The sequence below is a fragment of the Rhinolophus sinicus genome, chromosome 3 (genome assembly GCF_057876585.1).
Source record: "Rhinolophus sinicus isolate RSI-liver-muscle chromosome 3, RSI-T2T, whole genome shotgun sequence".
In the NCBI taxonomy this organism is placed as follows: Eukaryota; Metazoa; Chordata; class Mammalia; order Chiroptera; family Rhinolophidae; genus Rhinolophus; species Rhinolophus sinicus.
Window position 1 is genome coordinate 187,301,798 of NC_142503.1, and position 23,913 is coordinate 187,325,710.

Here is a 23,913-nt window from a genome sequence, read left to right on the forward strand (position 1 = left end):
AATGTCAATTTATTCCAAAACTATGTCTTCATCTCTCCCTGTCTCTTTTTTATTCTCTCCTACCTCTCTAATGTGTCTGAACTCTTTCATAGACCTCTCTAAGGGGTTCCAGAACAGTGACCGGAACTTTGAAGACTCTAAATAAACATTTCTTAAAGAATAAACACAGCAAATTAATGGATGTACTCTACTATTTTACTTGGGGCCACTAAACACCTAAATACAGAAGTTATTTTGGTTTATCTCATTATTTTGATGTTATTAATATTAGTATTATTACTAACTTATGAAGGCATATTTTAATAGAGTCTTCCATATCCATTAAACATAGTTACCAGACTCTATCTTATCTAAGCCAATATTTTAAATATTTAATAAGCTAAATGTAATCATGATACTCTGATTTTTGGATTGATTCTGTTAATCCCTGTAGAACTTTATAAAGCAGATATTTTATTTATCCTCATTTTATGTATGAGGGCTAAGTCTCAGATGAATTAAATAACATAACTAATAGAAGAGACTAAACTCAAATCTGAGAGCTTGTAACTGGTCTTTAATTGTCATATTCTGGGGAAACCCCATCCTACGTGAGAATAACCTAACAATCTTTGAATGTCTCCATTCCAATGTTCCAGTCCAGAACTAGGCATTATTTCTTAGAACTGTTTCAAATTAAAAACCTAATACTAAATCTCTACCACAGTGTCTTATCATTTTACCACTATCTCACTCCTTTCCTCAACCTATCTGCTCTGAGCTTTCATAGACATTCTCCATCTTTCGATCCACTCTCCTTCTAATCTGTCATCCCCTTCCTGTCCTAACGTATTTTCCTATTCAGCTGAGAAAATAAGTAGTGCCACATTTAGTTGTAAGAACAGGAAGTTAACTCAAATTATTCAAGCAAAAATTAATTTATCAATTCTAGACTACAGAGTACAGACATGTATTAACTTTGAATGACAAGACATAGGCACTCAACCGAATTTGAACGATGGTTCAATTCAGGTGCTCAATTATCTCCTCAGAATATTATCTGTCTCCATCTTTCTTTCCTATATCCTGCCCTTTCTGGGTATATGAACTTCTGGTTTTAAAAAAATACAAATTTGTGTATTCCAATCGCCATAGTTTGGACAGCACTATTTATAACCTCTGTCCATTAGACATGGGCTACTCCTTTTTTTATCTCTAACACAAAACAATACAGTCTCCTCCATTCCCTGCCCAATTTCTATCTTCCTTATTCTCAGAAAATGCCTTCAGCCAATTTAAGTCAATCTAAAGCCCTGCAAAATATGAACTTTTTTTTTTTTCTGATTACCCTCAAGTTTAAAGTTTTTTCAAAGGCATTCTTTCTTCCTTTTCCTCCAGTCTAAGACGTTGAGATGTATTTCTGATCATTATTCCAGTTCCTGCAGTAGTTACTCATCATGTCTTGTTATTCTGCTATGTGTTCTGTCTCAGGTGTGCTAATGACTCCTTTCCTTCACCTTACATAGGTTCTCACACTTAAAGAACAACCACACAAAGCCTCCCTTTCCTATGCTACTGCTTCATTGCCCTCCTTTTTTTGCACAGACAGGCTTTGAGAAAGTTAAATCTTCACTAACATTCCCTGATTATTGGCCTCTCATTTCCTCTTGAATTCATTGTATTATAGAATCTGCCTCTACTACATTGATTTGTTGTTGTTGTTTTACCAAGTGTTGCCAATAATGTCATTATTGCCAAATTCAATTGATAAATTTCAGCCCTTGTCTTACTGGACGCCTGAGCTCATTTTCTAATGCTTCTCTTTGATTATTCGGCCATCATTAAAACCCTCTTACTTTCTTCCTACTTTTCTGACTATTCCTCTCTGACCCTCTGTATGAAATTCCTAAATGTATCTTACCCAAGATCCATACTCTCATTGATCCACTATGTTTCATTCTAATATGTTCATTGAGAAGCTTATCTATAGATTCAGCTCTGATGCACCCCCTGAAATATGTCTTTTTCATCCAATCTCTCCTTTGCCTTCTTCCCTCATGTATGTTCCACAAACACTTCAAATTCAGCATATCCTAGCTCATCATTTCCCCACCTGGTCTCAACAATGTTTCTGTCCTCTTTCAGATAAAGAAAAGGTTAACTACAATTGTTGTTACTGTTATTTTTATCATCATAATCATAATCATCATCACTACTTAATATTACTATATTTATATTTCTATAGTCCCTTTTAGTACTGAGCATACTACAGTAACTTTAAAACAGTGAACCATGTTGATAAATTCATTTACATGTTTTAAACAAACCTTATAGAACTCTAAGTTTATCATCATCATCATCACCATCACCGTCATCATCATTATTTAGTCTCCTTCCTAAACTAGACTGAAAGTGCTTTGAGAGAAGGACCATAAGCAACTTATTATTATTTCTCCAGTTTCCTCACAGTGCCTGCTACTTAGTTAGATTTAGTGAATGTTGCTTAATAAAATAAATGAAGATAATCTACCAGTAAGCTTTAGATTTTAGTCTATTTGGAATACTTATTTTATTTTTCTTCCCCCCACCCCATCTCTGTAATACTCACTACATCAATTTACTAGGGTTGCCATAACAGAATACGTCAGACTGGGTGGCTTAAACAATAGAAATTTATTTTCTCAAAGTTCTGAAATCTGTAAGTTCAAGATGAAGGTGCCAGCAGGATTGGTTTCCTCTCTCCTTGCTTTACAGATGGCCATCATCTTGCTGATTCTTCACATGGCTGTCCCTCTGTGCATGCACAAGTTCGATGTGTCTCTATGTCTCCTAAACTCTTCTTATGAGGACACCAGTCAGATTGAAATAGGGCATACCCTAAAATCCTCCTTTTAAATTAGTCAATCACCTCTTCAAAGGCCCTATCTCCAAATAGTGACATTTTGAGGTCCTGAGGGTTAGGGTTTCAAAGTATTAATTTTGGTGGAACACAATTCTGTTCATAACACTCACTCATGTGGTTGTTTCATCCTTTCTCATGATTTTAAATATCGTCTATCACTGACAACTACAACATTTTAATTTCTAGACTGGACCAATCCCCTGAAATACAGTCAGGGCATCCTCATCATTTCAGTTCTTTAGGATAAATGCTTCTGAATTAATCAATTTCTTTCTCATCCCCTATCTAGTCCACTAGCAAATTCTTCACCTTTCCTTCAGAATATATACAGATTCTGAGCAAGACTTCTCATTACTTCTTCTACAATCATTGCAATCAACCAACCTCCATTCCCTGTACTGTTGCAAATGACTTCTCTCTCCCCCTGTCTTGAACATCTACCCGTGTTTGATCTTGAACCTCCTATGGTCTTTCCACAACACAATAGTCAGTGATCTTAAAAAAAAATGAAACAACTAAATCAGATCACGTCACTCTTCAACTCAAAGATTTCCAGTAGCTTTCTATCTTTGTATCTCACTCAAGGTAAAAACCAACAAGAAAATGGCCACTATCTCTGCGACTGATTTTTCTGATGACACTGATCACTCATTCTCTTCTTGCTCTACAGGCCTCATTGCTTTCCTTCTACCCCACCAGGTGTGTTTCTAAATCAAGGACATTTCATCTACAGTTCCTTCCACCCTGGGTGCCCCTCACTCAGGTGTTCTCATGGTTTCTTCCCTAACTTTCTTCTGACCTTTACTCAAACATCCCCTTCTCGATGAGGCCATCTATGACATAAAACAACGGATCAATCCTTACCTCCTCTGCACTATTCCCTTTCTTGCTTTACTTTCTTCTTGCTTTACTTTCTCCCAATGTACTTGGGGAAAATATTACATATTTTAATGATTCATTTATCTTATATCTCATCTGCCCACACCCCAGCAACATGTACAGCCACTAGAATCTGAATTCTATAGGGCAAACTTTTTTTTTTTTTTTTTTGTCTGAATTACTCACTATTTTATCTGTAGTGCCAAGCACATGTCAGGGACTCTTAAACATTTGAATTAACATATGTGTATGAGGCCACATGTACCATTAATGATATTTTAGGTATCTGTAATGTGAAATGGCATTTGAAAGATATAACTGATCATTTGAATGGAAATCAGTTGACGAAGACACAACAGTCTTCTGTTGAGAAATACACAAGAAGCCATAGATTAGTTCAGTGATCTAACTTTGTTTTGCTCTTCCAGAATTTGAGTTTGTTTATTTTATATTGTTTTCTTTATGCATGTGTGAAAACCTAAAGGTTTTAGGATTTCAGCAGAAGTAGTTGAAACAAGTAAGATTAGTTCTTTGTCTGGCTTTGTTCTTTTTTAAATGACACGTAGTGTTCGTTGCAATGAACATCCCTGTTTTGGGTCAGAGGAGAAAATATCTAAATGTTCAAGTTACCTACTGACACATTAAAGTTAAGAAGTAAACAGATGTGTTTATCAGCAACAGCTGTCACAACGGACTGCGTTCCTGAGAACCAACAAATTCAGAAAAAAATAATAGAAAGTGAGTTAGTGAATCTATTTTTATATAATCTCAAAAAAAGTTGTATTCATGGACAGCAGTGATAAAAGTATGTGAATTCCTGGAATAGGAATTATTGTTACATATGTTCCAGAGATACTGTTGTTTTCTATAAGCTCATCTTTCCTTTTTATTACTGTTGATGAAAACAGATTGTATCTGAGTTCTAACTCCAAAACATAGATTTTGTGTTCCGTAAATATCTCATATAAGTGGTGATGATAGCAATATCTGATCAAGAATACACAAATATTGTTATGTTTTCTAGTTTTCAAAAAGATTGAAATATGATCATTCAAGGAAAGTGAACTTTCACTACTTTCTGCATGAGCTATCAATGTTGAAGCTTAATTACAAGCATTTATGTGTCATCAACAGCCTTTTTGGACCCAACCAGCAGAGTGTAGCCTATCTATTCAATGGTCCTTGCTGACCCTGTCAAGTTTCTACTCCCTTGAAAGTATCCCCACAGGGACTAAATCCAACATTTGTGAAAGAGAAGAGCAAGTTTCATCCCTAGGTCATCTTTCTGTGGAGAATAGGCTATACTGAAAATATGAATACCAGGCCATGAACCCAGGAATGCAGGATATCACGCATTAATTCCCGGTCTTAAATTGCCTTAATTTTTAACTCTGAGTTCCCAACCTAGTTTGGAGCCATGAAAAATAACTTTATTTTTCTGGAGGTCTCTTTCCACCCCAGGATAGTGAAAACCCTCAATGGCCTGACATAGTGTGGAGACACCTGGGAATTCCCTTCAGTCCTTAGTTGTCTTCTGCCTCAGTTACCACGGAGACCCTACTGTCCCAGCGTTGCCTCAGGCCTGCTGGCTTCCCTGCTTCTGTGTCTCACATGGATCCTAGAAATCACTGGCAAGCCTGAATCCAAGTCAATATCCCTCTTGACGTTACTCAAGAGAGAATGGGATAAAGAGTAACACAGACATTCTTGAGAGGAAAATTCATTCCTCTCTTCAAATTTTTTCTACTTAGATTCTCACAAGACAGTCAGCATAATCTCCACAAGGTCTTGAGTTTCTTAAAAAAAAAAAAAAAAAAAAGAAGCAAAAATACAGATGCCTTAAAGGGAATTATTTGTGAACAACTTCTGCTTTCTGCATTGTTACAAACCTTCCCTGGGGAAAAAGAAAGCATAAAAACTTGCTCTCTGTTTGAATGAAAAGCAAAATGGGAAAATAAGGAGAGGAAAAAAAATACATACAAACATGTTTAAAATGTTACTTCCACAGATTTAATTCTATTTGGAGTTTACATCACCTAAAAAATAAAAAAGAACAAAAGCACTAAAAAAATGAATGAAGTAACGATGAAGTAGAGGTTTTAGGATTTCATCAGAAATAGTTGAAACAAGTAAGGGTAGTTATTCTTTAAAAAAAGGAAAATGTTATATCGTCATCTTGTTCTCCGTTGCTCTGGAGGGAAGACATGAAGAGAGGCATGTTTCAGTTTAGCATGAAAAAGGACCATCAAAGAGATGAATGTGGAGTCAGAAAAACCTGGATTTGTTCCCAGTTTCTCAACTTTTGGGCAAGTCAGATAGTATATGAGTCTTAATTTCTTCAGGCTCTTTACCTCTGTTTCTTTCTTTCACATATTCACTTATCTACTACCTTCTATGTTTCAGGATTCAAAGCACTGTGTTCAATTTTTTGTGTCAGTGCACAGCAAAATCTAAATACTTTGCTTTTAAGGCACTTACTATTAGTGAGGAAGGCAGACATTAGTCAAATAGCCATTTAAGTCAGTGTGGAATAATAACAGTAATGAAAAGTGTAAAGAAAAGTATGTGATGCTTGGAATGGAGTTGTGATAGAAAGCTATGACTTATTCTGAGAATGCTGCAGAATGCAATTGAGGGTGGATTTGGAGTAGTTTTACAGTGGGTGTGGTGTCAGGTGTCCCAGACAGATGGAATGGATGGAATAGGTAAAGACCTTGAGCTGGGAAGGGAGTCTGCCACACTTATGGAACTGAAAGGTCAGTGAAGACAGAAAACGAGAGAGACAGGAGAGAGAGGCTGGAAAAAGAAGACAGTGCTGAAACCATGTAGAGATATGAAGAATTTAAAATGTGACAGTTTACCCAACTAATAATAAGCCAACACAGTTTTATTTGAGGTTATAAGACGGAAGACTGATAAGATTTGTTAAGTGTCTATGAGCAGCTCCATAGAGTATTTTCAGCATTGAAATAACATTTGAAACTGATTCAAATGTTAGCTGAATGTAACAATTAAACTTTCTCGAATATAAACCATTGCATTTTGAGATAGGTAATGCCTATCTGTGCACATATTGAAGCAGAAATTATATGACCATCTATTTGGTTGTCCTTTGAATTAGTTTTGCCATGGAAGGAAGAGAGTTTGATTATTCTAGGGACATGTTGTGTTTTAGACTCCATGATTTTCCTTAGGAACATCCTAAGGAATAGGAGGAGGACAATCATGCCATAAATGAGCCTGGCATACGAAACAAGTCGTTGTGGTTTCATAATAATGCAAGGAGCCTTTATGGTTTCATTTCTCTTTATCTGATGTGGTTGTTTGGAAGGAATATATATATATAGAGAGAGAGAAAAGCTAATGGGTGGAAACAGTTTTATGGGGCCTCCTGAGGCTTTATGTACTGAAGGTCTAGAAGCATAAGTTTGATATAGGAATACAGGTTTTCAAAAGGATGCGTTATTACCTATTTATTTCCCATTTGCTTTTATAAATAATGATAAAAAAAATAGTGGAAAGAATTAGACCAGAAACTGTGATAGAGCTTTAAATTCCCATAATAACCTAAGTTGAGTTCTCATATGCAAATGATCTCACAAAAATAGTTTTCTTGCCCCTTAAATTTAGTTTAGATATAAAGGGACTATGTTAATCCATGACAGGTTTATGCATGTTGCATATCACTTTGTTTTGGCAGATATTGGCGATGTATGTTTAGACTCTCTGGGATCCCTTTTATTGGGTAGATGTGGATCTCATCCCCTAGCAATTAGAGATGCTTTGCTTAATAACTCGCTCACGAACTGACATCTACAAAGGATTTCCGTTGAGTTATTGAAGATGTCTCTTCTGAAACACAAAACCTCTCCCTCTGCCTCACGACAGAACAAGCTCTGCCATCAGCTTTATGCCCTACTGCTCCCCGCAGGATCAGACTCAAGGCCAATGTCAACTGAAACCACATTCATGTGTGAATTCTTTTCCTACACTGTCCAGCTACTTTTGCTCCTATAAAAGGTTGAACCTAAAAGCATGCCCTGAATAAATCACATACACAAGTTTCTCAGCTTCAAGTCTGCTTCTGGGGATCCTGACTTAAAACATATGGATGTATTACTCTGTAATCTCTCAGAATTCTCTTCTTATATGAAGAACAAAAAGTATTTTTAGAAAATAATGTGAGAACTGAGGTAAATGACATTTTCTATGAAAAGTAGTCTATTAAAATCTATAGATATTGGCCATATATTACAAATAGTAAGAATTTTTAATAATAATCTGAAAACAAAGACTGCCTGTTCTGTCTGTTGATTGCTTTCTTTGCTATGCTGAAACTTCTTAGTTTGCTGTTGGTCCACTTGTCTATTTTTCCTTTTGTTGCTTGTGCTTTTGTTGTCAGATCCAATGACTCATTGCCTAGATCTATGTCATGAAGATTTTTCTCTATGTTTTCTTCTAGAAGTTTTATAGATTCAGGTCTTACGTTTAAATTTTAAATCCAGTTTGAGTTAATTTTTGTGTTTGGTATAAGACTCCAATTTCATTCTTCTGCATGTGGGTATCCAGTGTCCCAGGACCATAACATAAATATTTATTTATTTATTTTTAAACAGGAAGAAGAGGAAAGCCTATTGCATTTACCTATATTTATTTTGCTTACTACATTCTTCCTTCCTGCCTGTTATTCCAAGATTCTTTCTTTCATCATTTCCTTTCTGTTTAGAGAAGTCTTCTTTTTCCATTCTTTATAGGTACACACTTTTGTGACAAATCTCGTATGTTTCCTTCTTCTAAGAATATTTTGATTCCCTATTCATCCCTGAAGGATATTTTCATGGAATATAGGATTGTGAGTTAATAGGTTTTCCTTTCAGCACTTGAAAAAAGTTGTGCCATTTCTCCCTGGCCTTCATGGTTTCTGATAAGAAATCCACTGACATTTTGAATGATTTTTTCCCCTGTAGTTAAAATGGTTTTCTCTCTCACAGCCTTCAGGATTTTTTCTTTACTTTTTCAAGTTTAACTATAACATGTCTCGATGTGTATTATTGCTGGTTTATCCTGTCTTTGTTTAGCAATTTGTATCTGTAAGTTTATGTCTTTTGCCAGTTTTGGAAAGTGTTCAATCATTGTTTCCTCTTCTGGCTCTTTAGTGAACACAAATATTAGAGGTTTTGTTTGTTTGTTTTTGTTTTGTTTTTTTGTTGTTTTTTTGTTATAGTCCCACAGGTATCTGAGACTCTGTTCATTTTTTTTTTTTTTTTAATTTTGTCTCTATTGTTTGGATTAATTTCTCTTGTTTCATCTTCAAGTTCACCGATTCTTCAGTTTCCTCAATAGTGCTGTTCAGCCATTTGTTGAGGTGCTTTTCTTTTTAATTGATTTCAGTTATTTTTATTTTATTGTTTAGTGATAACATTGCCATTTGGTACTTCTTATATCCTCTATTTTTTTGCTGAGACTTTCTCTTTCTTCATTTGTTTCCAGTGTTTGTGATTTCTCATTGACTCATTTTTATAATGGCAGAATAACAATCTTTGCAAGATAGTTCCGACATCCTTGTCATCTCAGTGTCTGCATATATTGTGTTTTTTTCTCTCAGTTTAAGATGTTTCTGGTTCTTAGTACAATGAGAGATTGCTTTTATGAAAACCTGGACATATTGGATATTATGTTATAAGACTCTGGATCTTATACCTTCTGTTTTCAGTGGGCTTTTCTGACACGATTGTGGCATGGGCACAGTGGGGCAATACCTTGGTACTGCCAGGTGTGGGGAGAAGTCTAGGTTTCCCACTTGGCCTCCACTGACACCTGAGAAGAGCGGCTCCTCGTTATTGTTGGTTGAGGTGGAAGCTATGGTTTCCCACTAGGCTTTCACTGATACCTCCCTGCTGGGATGAGTAGCAGTATCTCTCTACTCTCCCCGCTGTGGTCTACTTGACAGCATGGTGAGATGAGATGTTTGATGTTGTAGCCACTGGGCATTAGTGAAAGTCCTGTCTCCCCACTTGGACTTTTGACACCATCCCATTAGTGGTGTTGGGGAATCTTGCAACAAGGGAGTCCAGGCTTCCCACTTAGACTTAGCTTTTGCTGTCATGGGTGGAGATGGAGCCACACTTTTGTTTGTTTGTTTTCCATAGTGTTTTACTAGGGTAGAGTGGCTATTATCTTAAAATTTTATGTTTTGTTAGGTTGTTCCTTTCTCGGTCCTTTGTCTAGAGAGAAAAGGCTTTTGGAGAGAGATATTTTTCATCTGCACTCGGTTTCATTTCCAGATTTACGCTTTCATCTACTCTAAGTCTAAGATCTATAAAACATAAAGCAACCCCAGAGAAGTCACCACCACACCATTCCTTGGGTCCTGAGGTTTACAGCCATTTTTTCTTCTTCTCTCCACATTTCAGAGTCTTCTAATGTTTGTTTTATATCCAATGTCCAGGGATTTTAGTTGTTATTGAGGGAAGAATGGGAAATATGTATTTTCCACCTTTATGGAATTAGAAATGATGATGGCTGGTTTTTTATAGAAATGATGGAATTCAGACATGAAAATGACATCTTTAAATAACAAGTGTAAGGACATATTAAGCTGCACATCTACATTCAAAGAACATATCCTTAAAATGTAGGTGATATGGACATGTTTACAGATAAACAGATAAAATGGTAAGCATGGGAGAAATATATGATTTTATTTTTGATAGTTGCAAACTGTAACTTCTCTATTCTGTCATTAAAGGTCTGTCATTGAGTCCACCTCACACTCTCACTCAGGGGGCAGAAAACTATGCTCTACCTCTTTAAGAGAAGAAGTAAAAGAATCTCTGGACCTTTTTTTAAGTCACTGAATATAATGTTGATCAAAGAAGCCAGACACAAAAGGTTACATGTAGTATAAATCCACATATATAATTTTTTTAAGGCAACTTAATTTCTAATAGCTGTCAGAATAGTGATTACAGTTGGGGTGTTTGCAGTGACTAGACGATAATGAAAAGGGGTGCTGGTAATATTCTGCTTCTTGGTTCATAAGTGGGTGCTCGTTGAATAAATAAGTTAAACTTATTTTTTAAAATTATTTGAGCTGTATACTTTTTATTTAAATACCTGTAGATATATTTTGTTCAAACATATAAAAGAGAGCAAAAAAAAAAAAAAGAAAAAAAAAGAAAAACTTGAATAGGAAGTTCTTAAAAGAAGCTATTCAGTAGGGCAATATATATATACAAATGTGATCAATTACAATAGTTATTAGAGAAAAACAATCTGAACCACATAGATGTGGTACCCCCACACATCAATTGGAACTCTTCTATACTGCTAGTGTGAGTATAACTTGGTATAACCACTTTGGAGAACCATTTGGTATTGACTACTAGAGAATATGTGCATTTCCTAACCTGTACCAATTCCATGTCTAAGTATATGATCATATTTATATGTGTATCCATATTTACCAAAGATACATGAACAAATGATCATAGAAGCGCTCTTTATAATAGTCACACACTGGAAACCACTCAAATACTCATCATAAATTCATGGTATATCCTTAGTGTGAATACTCTGTAATAATGAGAATGAGTAAACTATACTCATAAATATGCATAAATGTCATAAACATAATGATGAGCTAAAGAAGCCAGTCACAAAAATGTACACCCTGTTAAGTTCAAAAATTGTTAAAAAGAGTCTGTGATAGAAGTAAAGATAGTGGTTATATTTGGAGTTAGGTAATCTTCTGGAGGGGGCACAAAAGGGTATCTAATGGACGTGTTCTTCAAGCCATTCTTTAAGTCATGCACTCACGATTTGTATAGTTTTCTGTAAGTGTCTTATATATTAATTAAAATATTTTTTACATTTTAATTAAAATTTTTAAAAATAAAATGTGGAGGATCCATACTTGTACATCACGTTTTGATACTACATGAGAAGAGGATGTACTTTTTACAGAAGAAAAATCTAGAGATAGAGACATTCTGTTGACTGAAATTATGCGAGTTTTAAAAACTTTGTCATCTTATTATTATTTTCACATTGTACTTCTGATAGAAATCACCACCAGAAGTATCAAGAATATATGCTTTACAAGCCAGTGGATAAAGAAACATGTTGTTTAGAAATTTAATGATTTTTCTGGTAAATGGTCCTACATATTTTGCAAAGTTAGTGGCCAGAGAGAGCTTAATATGTCTAAACGACTTTAATGAATAATTTTGATTAATTTAAAACAAAAAGCACTGGTACAATTTTTAGTTATAGAATGTTAATAGGATTCATTGGTACTTTGAAAAACTCCATAATGCTGTCATTGAAAAGCCCATTGATAGCATTGAGAGTACTGAGGTGACAGGGTGAGCCGGTGACGTTTTGGCATCACTTTTTCCTTCTCTGCAGGGGAATACAGCATCTTTGCTCAGGGAGTATAGTATGGTTTGGATTAAGAAGTCTAAATGCTGGGAAGAGAATCCAAATATGAAATTTCCAAATGACAGCTTAGATACAGAGTGCCAAATTTTATCCCTCTCATGCTGTGCTACTGAAAGCCAAGAAAAACTAAAACTCAACAAAGGAACTTTTCATGCTATCTGTAGTGATCCAAATCAAGAAATCTATTCAGGCTGGGGGCCATTAAACCGAGAGCTGCATACTAAGCTAGGAATCGGCCTAAAGCTAGACTCTACCACACCTCACTCACACACATGTTAGATCAACTGGCTGTGCTTCACTACTGTTCACCTGAAAAAGAGGGGCCAGGAGAAGAGGGTGCTAGTTTGACTTGCTATATTTATGGGATCATAATATTTTCATTAACGATGTGTGTGTAATTCAGTGGATGTGTTAACACTTGAAAACATCTGAACCACATTAAGGGATAAAGTACAGGCTCAGCGTTGACTACAATTGCCAATATTCCCAACAAATCCAGATTATTTTGTTAAAAAATCAATAATGTGCCTGAATAACTCCAAACATCTGGATATTTGTAAATAGATGTAGGAACAACCTCATGTTTTGGCATCACGTGCAACTGGTGACATTGATGGATTATTCCTGATCATTATTCCTTGGGAATATTGACCAAGAAACTGTAACGTTGTTATTTCATTATAATAACTTGAATTTTTATTGTGCTTTGTATTTTTCAGAATATTTTTGCAGGCACTATTTTATTTGCCTTAGGTGAAAACTTTTTCTTCTTTTTCCTTTTCTTTCTTTTTTTTTTTTTTTTGATTAAAGTTTATTGGGGTGACAATGGTTAGTAAAGTTACATAGGTTTCAGTTGTACAATTCTGTAATACATCATCTATATATTACATTGTGTGTTCAACTGACTCTGGGTGGTGAACACAAAATGTCAAAACTTTTTCAGTTAAACAGAACTTATTTATTTGTTTTAAGAAGAGATGATTGAAATGCAGTTAAGGTGCCACACCAGGGTCATAGTTGGTTACATACAGGTGAGAACCCATTTAAATTAAAATCTATTCACTTATCTTTCCCACAACTCTGATACCATGGAATTAAACATGTTTGGTGGTTGTGAAATGCATACATCTATTGGAATAAAAACCACAATAACATATTTTTCATATGTTTTCACTTCCATTACACTCCTCCTAAGATTAACACTATAAGGGGTGTTTCATACACACATGGAGTTAACTTTTCTATAGACGAGATAACTTTTTTATACACTTTTGAGCAGAAGGAAGCTTCCTAGTCACTTCCTAAGAAATAAAGAGACAAGCTCAAAGAAGTTTTGCAACCTATTTGAAAACACATGGTAAATTCAGAACTGGTACTAAAACTTGTTCAGTGACTAGGGCCAGTTATCTTTTTAGGACGCTATACATTAATTTATTCAGTGGAAAAGACAGTGAAATTATGTATTAAGTTCAGGCAATGAAGTTCGTGAACTCATCGTAGAAAAACTGCTACATACTTCATTGCTGAATATCACTATGGTCACCTTCGAAGTACACCCCTTGGGAAGCTATACACCCATGTCAGTGCCTAGTCTACCCTTCAAAGCAATTTTGGAACTCTTTTTCTGGAATGGCCATCAGAGCTGTCATCGTATTACACTTGATGTCATGAACGTCATCAAAATCTCTTCCTTTCAACATTTCCTTTATATTTGGGTAAAGAAAGAAGTCATTGGGAGCCAGATCAGGTGACTGGGAGAGTGTTCCAATACAGTTATTTGTTTGCTAGCTAAAAACTCCCTCACAGACAGTGCTGTGGGAGCTGGTGCATTGTCATGATGCAAGAACCATAAATTGTTGGTGAAAATTTCAGGTTGTTTTTGTCTAACTTTTTCACACAACCTTTTCACCTCTTCCAAATAGTAAACTCTGTTAATGGTCCGGTTTGGTACAAATTCATATGAATATTCCCTCTAATATCAAAACAAGGTTAGTAACATTGTAACAAGATCATGAACTTAATTGTCAGACATCATATTATAGAAATGTACACTTGAAACCTATATAATTTTACTAACCAATGTCATCCAAATAAATTTAATAAAAATTAAGAACAAATCCTAGATAAATATGAGAAGCTTCTTAGAAAATATTACTGGTAATATTATGGTGACATTTTCTCAATATTATTACAAACAATTTTAGTAACATTTTGGAAAGTTCTGATCCTTTCTGTTTTTCAATCCATAAGGACAACTGCCTTGCAATAGTAACACTATTTTGTCCTGCAGATACAAGGCAGGACCAGAGGAAGCTTATCCTGAAAATACTATTTGTTGTAATAATTTAGGATAAAATAATGTTTTTTCTCTATGAATCTACCTGAAATGCTTCAGTCTCAATCATACACCACAAGGCTTATTTTATAAACTTTGTACCTTTTCGATTCATATAAACATTTTAAAGTACAATGAAATACCTCCATGAGATATGCATTTGATTTTGGTGCATAAATAAGAAATATATAAAGACAAATTTAAGTCTCAGTGGCAAAGTAATGTGAAAAGCAAAATTATAAAAATGAAAAGTGTTCCTGATTGCAAAGTAAAACTATATTTTACAGAGCTTTATCTAAACCCTACTTGTTGTAGATCAATGCTGTATTTTTCAGTTCATATTTTATTACTATATGTATGTATATATAATCTTTACACTCCTTCTCTACTCAGTTTAATTAGTTACTCTGATATTTATGGGTGAATATTATCAATCCAATACTAGTAATTGCATACTCTATAAAATACTATGACATGTATTCAGGACCATAAAATTAATTGATGTAAAATAAAAATATTTGCATGGCTTATGCCTGTATTTGTTCATCTAAGTGCAGCCAACTAACTTCAGTTTCTTCTCACCCCCTTTCCAAAATGTATTGGTTTATTATTCCACATGAAAATTGGCACAGAAGAATCCACACCCAGATTCTTCTTCTATTGACCACAATAAAAAAATTTTTTCTATAGAACTCCCTTCTATTTTTCTATAGAAGACTAGCTTAAGTGAGCAAAAATAACTGAATTATTATATGGTGATTTGCTTTTCACATTTCCAACCATGCTCCTTAAGTACAATTGAATAATGTATGTTTATTTTAAATATGTGGTGTATTTTTAATTTATGTGATGATAGAGCCCTTTTATGGCTCTTTTTAAAATGTTTGTTTGAGGTCTTAAAATTTAATTTCATAATTGAACTGATTTTTTTGAAAATGAAAATCACAATATTTGCTGATTTTGTCTGCATACTTTTATATGGCTGTGGGTGTATACATGCATTTATATTAGTTTTTAAATGCACAAAAGCTGTTGCTATCGATATATATGTACAAGTATATAAACTAATGCTGTTTTTCATGCTTCCCTGTTTGATAGAACTAACATACTGGCCTAATTCTCATCAACAGTTTCAAATTCTGGCTACAGATTTTCATTTCATTCAATTTAATATGTTTATTTTTCTAGATTGTGATCTTGGCTTCATTCTTTCTTCTTCTTCTTCTTTTTTTTTTTTTTTTTAACTTGTACTTATTCACTAATTTTTCCCATAGCTCATAAGAGATTTGTTAATTTGCTCAGTTTATTATTAAAATTTTTACATTAATTATAAAAGGGGACTGAAAAGGCCTGCTCATTCTGCCACAACATATATCAGAACATGATATAATAAAACATTGCATCTGATATTATCCAAATAAAATATAGATCCTGGATTTTTTAAGTGACTTGGGCTTGTTGCTTAATGTTTTCCCATATGTGGAATAGCTCCTAGTACCTAATTATTGGTAAATCCATAAGAATGTAATCAACGTTTACATTCTTAACTACTACAAAAAGTAGTTATTTAGTTTTATGGGTCACACCACATGGGTCACCCTTTCTATTGGTGAGCTTATTTTTTAGCAGTGTTTAAACCAGTGTGGTATTCAGTTGTCCGTCTTCATAAACACTAGTTAATTTCCATCAGAAACAACATTAACTGCATGCTTAGAAAAGGAAAGGATTTCTTTAATATCATGTATCAACATTTTTTGCTTCTGTTGTCCTTTGTCAGGAATAAGTTGATTAATTTGATGCAGACCAGATTTTTCATCTTTGGGAGCAGAAAAAAGCAGTCTAAATGTGATGGAATTGTTGGTGTATTTGTGAATCTTTTACTACTAGCTATTTACAAGTTGTTTGTCAACTTGTTCAAGTGCCTCTTTTCCCCTCTGAATTTGTAAGTAACCAAGTTAGCATGTTAAAGTAACACTGAAGCCAGAAATGTCTGCCATTTTTCTTTTCATGTGTATGCATTTATTTACCATGGGGATTTAATTGGATTCCTAGAATTCCCACAGTCTTCTATAAAGTGCAGGAGGAGAATCAGTAAACACTGAAATAATTAACACATTAGTGTTGGACCAAATATGCTAAAATATGGATTACTCTGGTGGTTTCCATTACAGAGCATCCAATTTGGTCATTTTGAATACATTAAAATTAATATGTGTAATTCATGGTATATCAGTTGAATCACTCTATTCATTACTGTGGATTCAACCATGCTATTACAAAATGCATCAAACATAGGGAAAAGTATTAGAGTACATAGGCTCACCACAGAAATTTAGCATATTTCAGTTGCATTATTTATTTCAAATCATTTTTGCTTTAACAAATAAATGTTGTTTAATATGCCTCTTATCTCTATCTTGTTTGCCTCCCAAGAGGTAACCATTATTCTCAAGTTGGTCAGTGTCTTTACAATTCATGTTTTTGGAGATAGGCATCACCATCAGCATGTTTTATTGCTTTTAATACACTTTTAATTGACTTAATAGTGCATACGAGATTTGACAATTAAGTTCACGAACTTGTGGCGATGGTGTTACTAACCTTTTTTGATATCGGGGGAATATTCATTATGAATTTGTATCAACTGGACAAACAGTTAACCAAGTTTACTACTTGGAAGTGCTGAAAAGGTTATGTGAAAAAGTTAGACGACCTGAACTTCTCATCAGCAATTCATGGCTCTTGCATCATGACAAAGCACCAGCTCACATGGCACTGTCTGTGAGGGAGTTTTTTAACCAATGCACAAATAACTGCATTGGGACACCCTCCCTACTCACCTGATCTGGCCCCCGATGACTTCTTTCTTTAACCGAAGATAAAGGAAATATTGAAAGGAAGACATTTTGATGACATTCAGCACATCAAGGGTAATATGACGACAGCTCTGATAGCCATTCCAGAAAGAGTTCCAAAACTGCTTTGAAAGGGTAAAATATGCACTGGTGTCAATGCATAGCTTCCCAAGGGGAGTATTTCGAAGGTGACTGTAGTGATATTCAGCAATGAGGTATGGAGCACTTTAGCTAGGATGAGTTCGCGAACTTAATTGTCTGACCTCGTATATCATATTACTCCTTGCTTTCTTTTCTACTAAAAGTTCTTTTTTTGTGAGATCACATATATACCTACATTACATGAATGTGTGTGTATATATATATATGTATGTATATGTATATAAGATTATATCATGTATATGATACATATAGATCTAGTTGACTCAGTTTAGAATCTCGTTATATAACTCTGGCATAGCTTATGTATTCCCTAAATGATGAATATGTATGTAATTTTCATTTATTTACTGATGCAAATGTGCTACTACAGGTGAACATTTTTCGAAGATACTTACTTCAAATTAGAATTTGTTGTTTGTAGGCTTTGTACATCTTTGTTCTTACCAGACTCAAAGCATAGATTCATTTTTTTGCTCATTTTAAGAATTAAAACACTCAAAATATTTTAGTCACTCCTATTGGTCAGGAAGAAGCGCTAGATCATTTAAAATAAAATAATCATATAAAAGTAAAAGCATGTCAGAAGTTTCAGAAGAAACCTCTGTCTGTTTGTCAGGAATGAGAAGTTGACTAATTTGATGCAGAGGAAATCCTCATGGTTTCCTCCATAAGCCCAGCACTTTTAAGGCAGATTCACCCCGAAGCTCTTTCAATCTGAGCAGTGAAGTACTTTTTACTTAAAAGAATGTTCCTACTTAAAACATTGGGAAGATCAAATTATCAAACAATCAATCCATCAGAGAACAGTCAATAGAAGTAAATCTAGAAGGGTACCCGCCGACCAGTAACACTGGTAAAAAGCCTTTCTCTATTTCAAGCTTATGGTCTTCATCAATTTGTAAAGCTGATACCAGGAGTGTCATTTATGGAATTCAAAAAAGGTATGCATAACATGCTTTGTAGTCTGGATCCATTTGAATCTGACTATCCCAACAGTCAATGTCTTTATCCAGAAAATGTAGACAATTCAAGTCCCTAATATATCCATCATCTAATGTTAAGCTACATAGTAAAAAGGAAACTTCTAAACTTGTTCGCTTGAAAGTTCTACCTTATTGCACACATTTCCCCAGATTGCTATTCTCCTACCTCCCAGCACATCCCAGGGCCTTTATGCAGGTTTTCCTTTCCAAATTTTCTGTAGTTTAGTGTCAGGGATATTCACTCGCAACTTGGTATTGTCTTTCCTCAAGCACACCTACAACATGCTATAGTCTAAAATCAAATTACCTTAATTTGTCTATTCTAGGAGTTTCGTCCTGGAAAGAGATGCAGAAGAAAGGGTTTTCATATTTGAGTCTAAGTTTCACGTATTAATCTTTCATGTATCACTGGCAACACACTATATGAAATTCAGGACTCTCATTTGAAGGGACACTATATGGAACCCACTGCTTAGGATGCACTTAATAATAGATGATGTCTCCTATCTGATCTTTTTGCCTCCAGATTCTTCTATTTCATCTTTCGCTTGCTGCCAGGATTTTCCTCAAAACAGAAATGTAATCATGCCTTGCTCCAGCTTAAAAACTGTTGATAGATCTCAATTTACTAATCTGGTTCTAACCTACAACAGAAACTTAAACCCCTGTTCCTTTCCATTTTCCACCCTCCCCTCTTCACTCTAAGTTCCATTCAGAACTTTAAACTTTGAATTATTCATAAGGCCCTGCAGGAGACATGCTTTCTCACAACCTCCAAGTCTTTAGATGTATTCTTTCTCCTATCCGGAATTCCTCTGTAATCTTCTCTCTGTTTAGCAACTCCCTTCTAATCATGTAATGTAGTATATGTAAAAGTCAGCTCTGATATCACCTTTTCTGTGAAGGCTTCCTGGTAGTTTTCTGCAGGTAGAATTAATGCCTCCCCATCTATCTTCCAAAACAGTTTTTAAAAAGACTTATGGTAACATTTGTCATATGTGTTTTTTTAACCCCAAGATTCTGAGCAACAAAGACAGCTTATTTAACAACAGATAATTTTAAAACATTAAGAAATGGTGATTGTATCCAATTTGTCTCTGCAAATTAGAGGTGATAGATAGATATATTCAATGTATAGATGCAGTCTCTATTGTTTCATATGTGTTTTATGTTCATTAAACACATATTTATGGAACACACGCCATGTGCTGGTTTGTGTTCTGCTTGATGGAAATATAATTTTGAGGTACTCCCACTCCCAACCCCCAAAAAAGAACTGAGGAGTTTGTATCTTCCTCCAAAATTATTGCCTACTCTTTGGGTCTTTGAAACATGGCTTAAGTCTACGACCAGAGGTCACAGTGAAACTAAGTGGCCTCTCCTGAAATTGAACCAATGACAAGCACCTCATTTGGACAGTGCTCTAAACCAGCACAGTGACAATATTTTCATGTATAAGGTGTGAATACCTGTAACTTATGAAATAATGACCTAATTTACTTTCTGAATTCAAGGAGAATAGCTTGAATGGGTAACATTTTGAGGGTAATTGGAACCTTAGAAAACAGAATCCCAGCCATTGAAGATGAAGTGATGCTCAAGCTATTACCTTTTGCCTCACACTATAATTTATTCTTGCCCTTTCCAGGGTCTCCAAATACCACACCAACATTATATTTATGACAACAAAGGCTGCAGCTAACTTTCTCCAAACACTTGTATCATAGATCCTTCCACTCACTGAAAAGAACAAAACAAAAACAAAACCAAAAAATCTTTTCAAATCGTTTTCCCTTTGCACAGACTACAAAGATCTGATCACAGCTCCCTTGTCATTTTTCTCTTTTTGAGAAATCTAACTTTAAACTACTTTTGAATTATGTGAGAAGAGACAGTGTGTATATTCTACCTTAAAAGCAATGTAAGGTGGTGTTCTCTGGCATAAAGGCAATTCAAAAATAGCTGAAGCTTAAGAGTCGAAACTTCCCCTCATCTAGTGTATATTGAACAGAATTATTAGCAATCAAAGCTGATATCAATCTCTCAGTGCAAAATCACATAAATGTTTTGGTTTGTAAATACTGTGCAAGCAATGGAAGTTTTATATCGAAGGTACTATTTGTTCAGCTAGAATTTTGAAGAGTGATGAGCCATTAGGTGCCATTTTAATCATGCAAGTCCTCTCAAATTAAAAAAAAAGAATAGAAGTTAAAGTCAAAAGATATGAAATAAGGAAATCTTGATATGTCATGTGAAGTGTCATTCTATTACCCTACTTACAATGCACTAAAATACACTGCTTGGTGTGGGAGATTTATTAGCATAAATTGAGATCAGGAGCTTTGGACTGATGAATCATTTGGATCAAATCCTGTCCTCAACATACCCTATTTACTGTGGGCATATTCCTTAACCTATTACGCTTACTCATTTTACTTATCTAAGAAATATGTGTATTTCAGTCATCATACCTAAATTACTAGGTTAATAGGAATGGTCTGTCTTCATATAGTGTACTCTTCCACCCCAAAATTAATTCACAGTTTTCCAAATGATTAAGTGCCTACCACATTAAAAATAAGATTCACAGGGATGATTAGAAATATTTTGAAAATGTTTTTAAAGTTGTCATATGTTGCTTAAAGTAGTAAATTAGTAGTCAGTTTTTATGTTTATATACTATATAGAGAGGCAATTCATTGCAGAATTCCATGCATAGAATTCTTGTCAGAGTCCCAACCCAGAGACATAATCGTGTAACGCATATGGATGATTCTGCACACATCTTTAAGATGAAATGAGTTCTTAAGGGGCAAGACAGAATCACTCTATGCGAATGTCAAGGTGGCTATATCCTGACAGATGGCAAAAGAATAAAAAAAAATTGCATTTAAAGTTCAGGTCATTTTTAAGAAAGCCAAGCATGATGCCGTGTCACTCTGGGCAAGGCTGAAGTTATACACGTAAGATAAGGTAAAAGAAACTTGATTAGAATTAAAGCTGGATGAGCATTATATAAATAAGTGGCTACATATGTAAATGGGTAGAAATAAATGGATTAGATGGATCTCCAATCAGAGAAGGTGCCAGAACCTTCTCTCAGTCTGGAAGACATAGCTGAGGCATATCCTCTGGTGTCATACCTAAAAAAGATTGTTTAAGGAAATATGCTTATCAATACTGTCAATCTATTTAGGCTTCTTTTAAGGTATGCATTAGGCAAAGTACCTAAATAATGCTAATTAAAAAAAAATAGAAAAGATAATTGGGAAAATTTCAATATGATGATTTCTATGTAAAAACAAAATAGTTCAAAATGTTTTTAAAGTATGACATAGTACTGCTATTTGTTTTTTTAGTCATAATTTTAAAGATCTTAAACTTGTTAAAACTTCAGCCTAATTATAAAGTGAACTTTAATATTACCCTTGTGTCAGCAGAGAAAAAAATACATCACAGTGATTTCCTTCAGGATCACTTCACTTTGTATATGACAGAGGTGGCTAGCTGGATACCAAGAAGACCTATTCTTCTCGGACCACAGATAAATCATTTTCCCCAGTGGCACTTGCTCTTTCTTCAGCCATATGTCTGAGTTTTGGGCAATGGAATATAGGTGGAACTGATGGGCACCACTTCCCAAACTATATCAAAAGATACACCCTTCCTCAAGACTCCTTCGATCTCTTCTGTTAGTCTGGTGTAGATGAGTATAGGAAACCTGAGAGCAACACACTGAAGATTACTGAAACACAGATTGAAAAGGCCTGGAATACTTCAGGTGGGAGATGCTTGAATCCCTGAATCACTTCTTGAAGGAAATCTGACCACCAACCATAGACACTCATGCATGGACACTCATGTTCTCTATAGAGAATATAAATTAGTTACCTGCATGAGAAACAAACATTTATCATGGTTGAGTTATTACACATTTTTAGTTTCCAGTTTCCATTACATGAGTTTAAGCTTTTTTTGTTTTTAATGGAGAATACCGTATGTTGAAATATATGCCCAAATATGATTTAGACGTTTCAATAATCTGATACAATTTTGTTATGAAGTTTTCTAGTCAATCACCTGTCCTCACTAGAGGTAATCACTGTTTTGGTTAGTATCACCATATATTAGTTATACATATTTCAATAATTCATGCAAATGAAGTCACATAACCTATATTCTTTTGGTTTGTCTTCTTTCATATCTATCATGTAAGTAAAAGTTATCCATGTCGTTAGTGAAGAAGTAGTACATTTCTTTTTTTATTAAGTTATATTCAATTTAATAAATATGTCACAATTGGTCTATCCATTTTTGTGTTTATGAACATTTGGATTATTTTCAATTTGAGGCCATTATAAACAAAACTGCTATGAGCATTCTTGTACAAATCTTTTTGTGAATATGTGTTTTATTTCCCCTGGGTAAATAGAAGTGGAATTTCTACATCAAGGGAAGGCATATAGGTGACTTTTTTCAAGGGTGGGGGGTAAAAAGTTACCAAACTTTTATTTCAAAATTTTGTACAATATTCACCTATTTTCAGTGATTATGAGACCTTCATTTGTTCCATATCCTCATCAAAACTTGGCATCATTCTTTTCAATTTATCCATTCTAGTGGGTAGAAAATAGTATCTCATTGTTGTTTTAGTTGCATTGTTTTCTGATGATTAATGATGCTGAGCACCTTTTAAAATCCTTAAGGGTTGTCTTATTTGTGAAGTATCTTTTCAAATGTTTGCCCATTTATTTTTATTATGATGTTTATCTTTTTATTGAATTTTAGGTGTTCTTTATATAATTTGAATGTTTAAGTTCTCTGTCAGAATGTGTATTGAAAATATTTTCTTGCAGCGTATAGCTCATCCTTTTTTACCTCAAGGGTGTTCTTTAATAAACAGATCATTCTCAATGTAATGAAGTCCAATTTATCAGTTTTATATGTTTTCCATTTTTTGAGTCGTAAGAAAATTTTGCATGTATGCAATACTGTGAATATAGCCTCCTATAGTTTCTTTTGGAAATTTTATAGTTTTAGGTTTTACACTTAAGTTTATGTACAGTCTCAATTTGACTTTTGTATGTTGTGTAAGATAAACTATAGGATTCTTTCTTTTTTATCTTCAAAGTATTATCCAATTGTTCGAGTATTATTTGTTGAAAATAATTTTTTAATCTATTTCATTTTTTGATTCCTTCCTAAAGACCAATCTACGAGCTAAATGTGGGTCAATTTCTAGACTCTGCATTCTGTTTCATTAATATAATGCTAATGTTACACTGTTTTAGTTACTGTGGTTTAAAATGAATTGAATTCATGCTTTGGTACTCTTTTCAGTGAATGTATTTTGCTGTTCTATGTTCCTTTTATTTC

General features: G+C 34.4%; 1 long non-coding RNA gene across 1 annotated transcript in view; it reads left to right on the forward strand.

Moving 5' to 3' along the window:
* LOC141570517 (uncharacterized) overlaps positions 1–23,913 on the forward strand; it is an 861,799-nt gene that overhangs the window by 296,528 nt on the left and 541,358 nt on the right. The window lies entirely within an intron of this gene.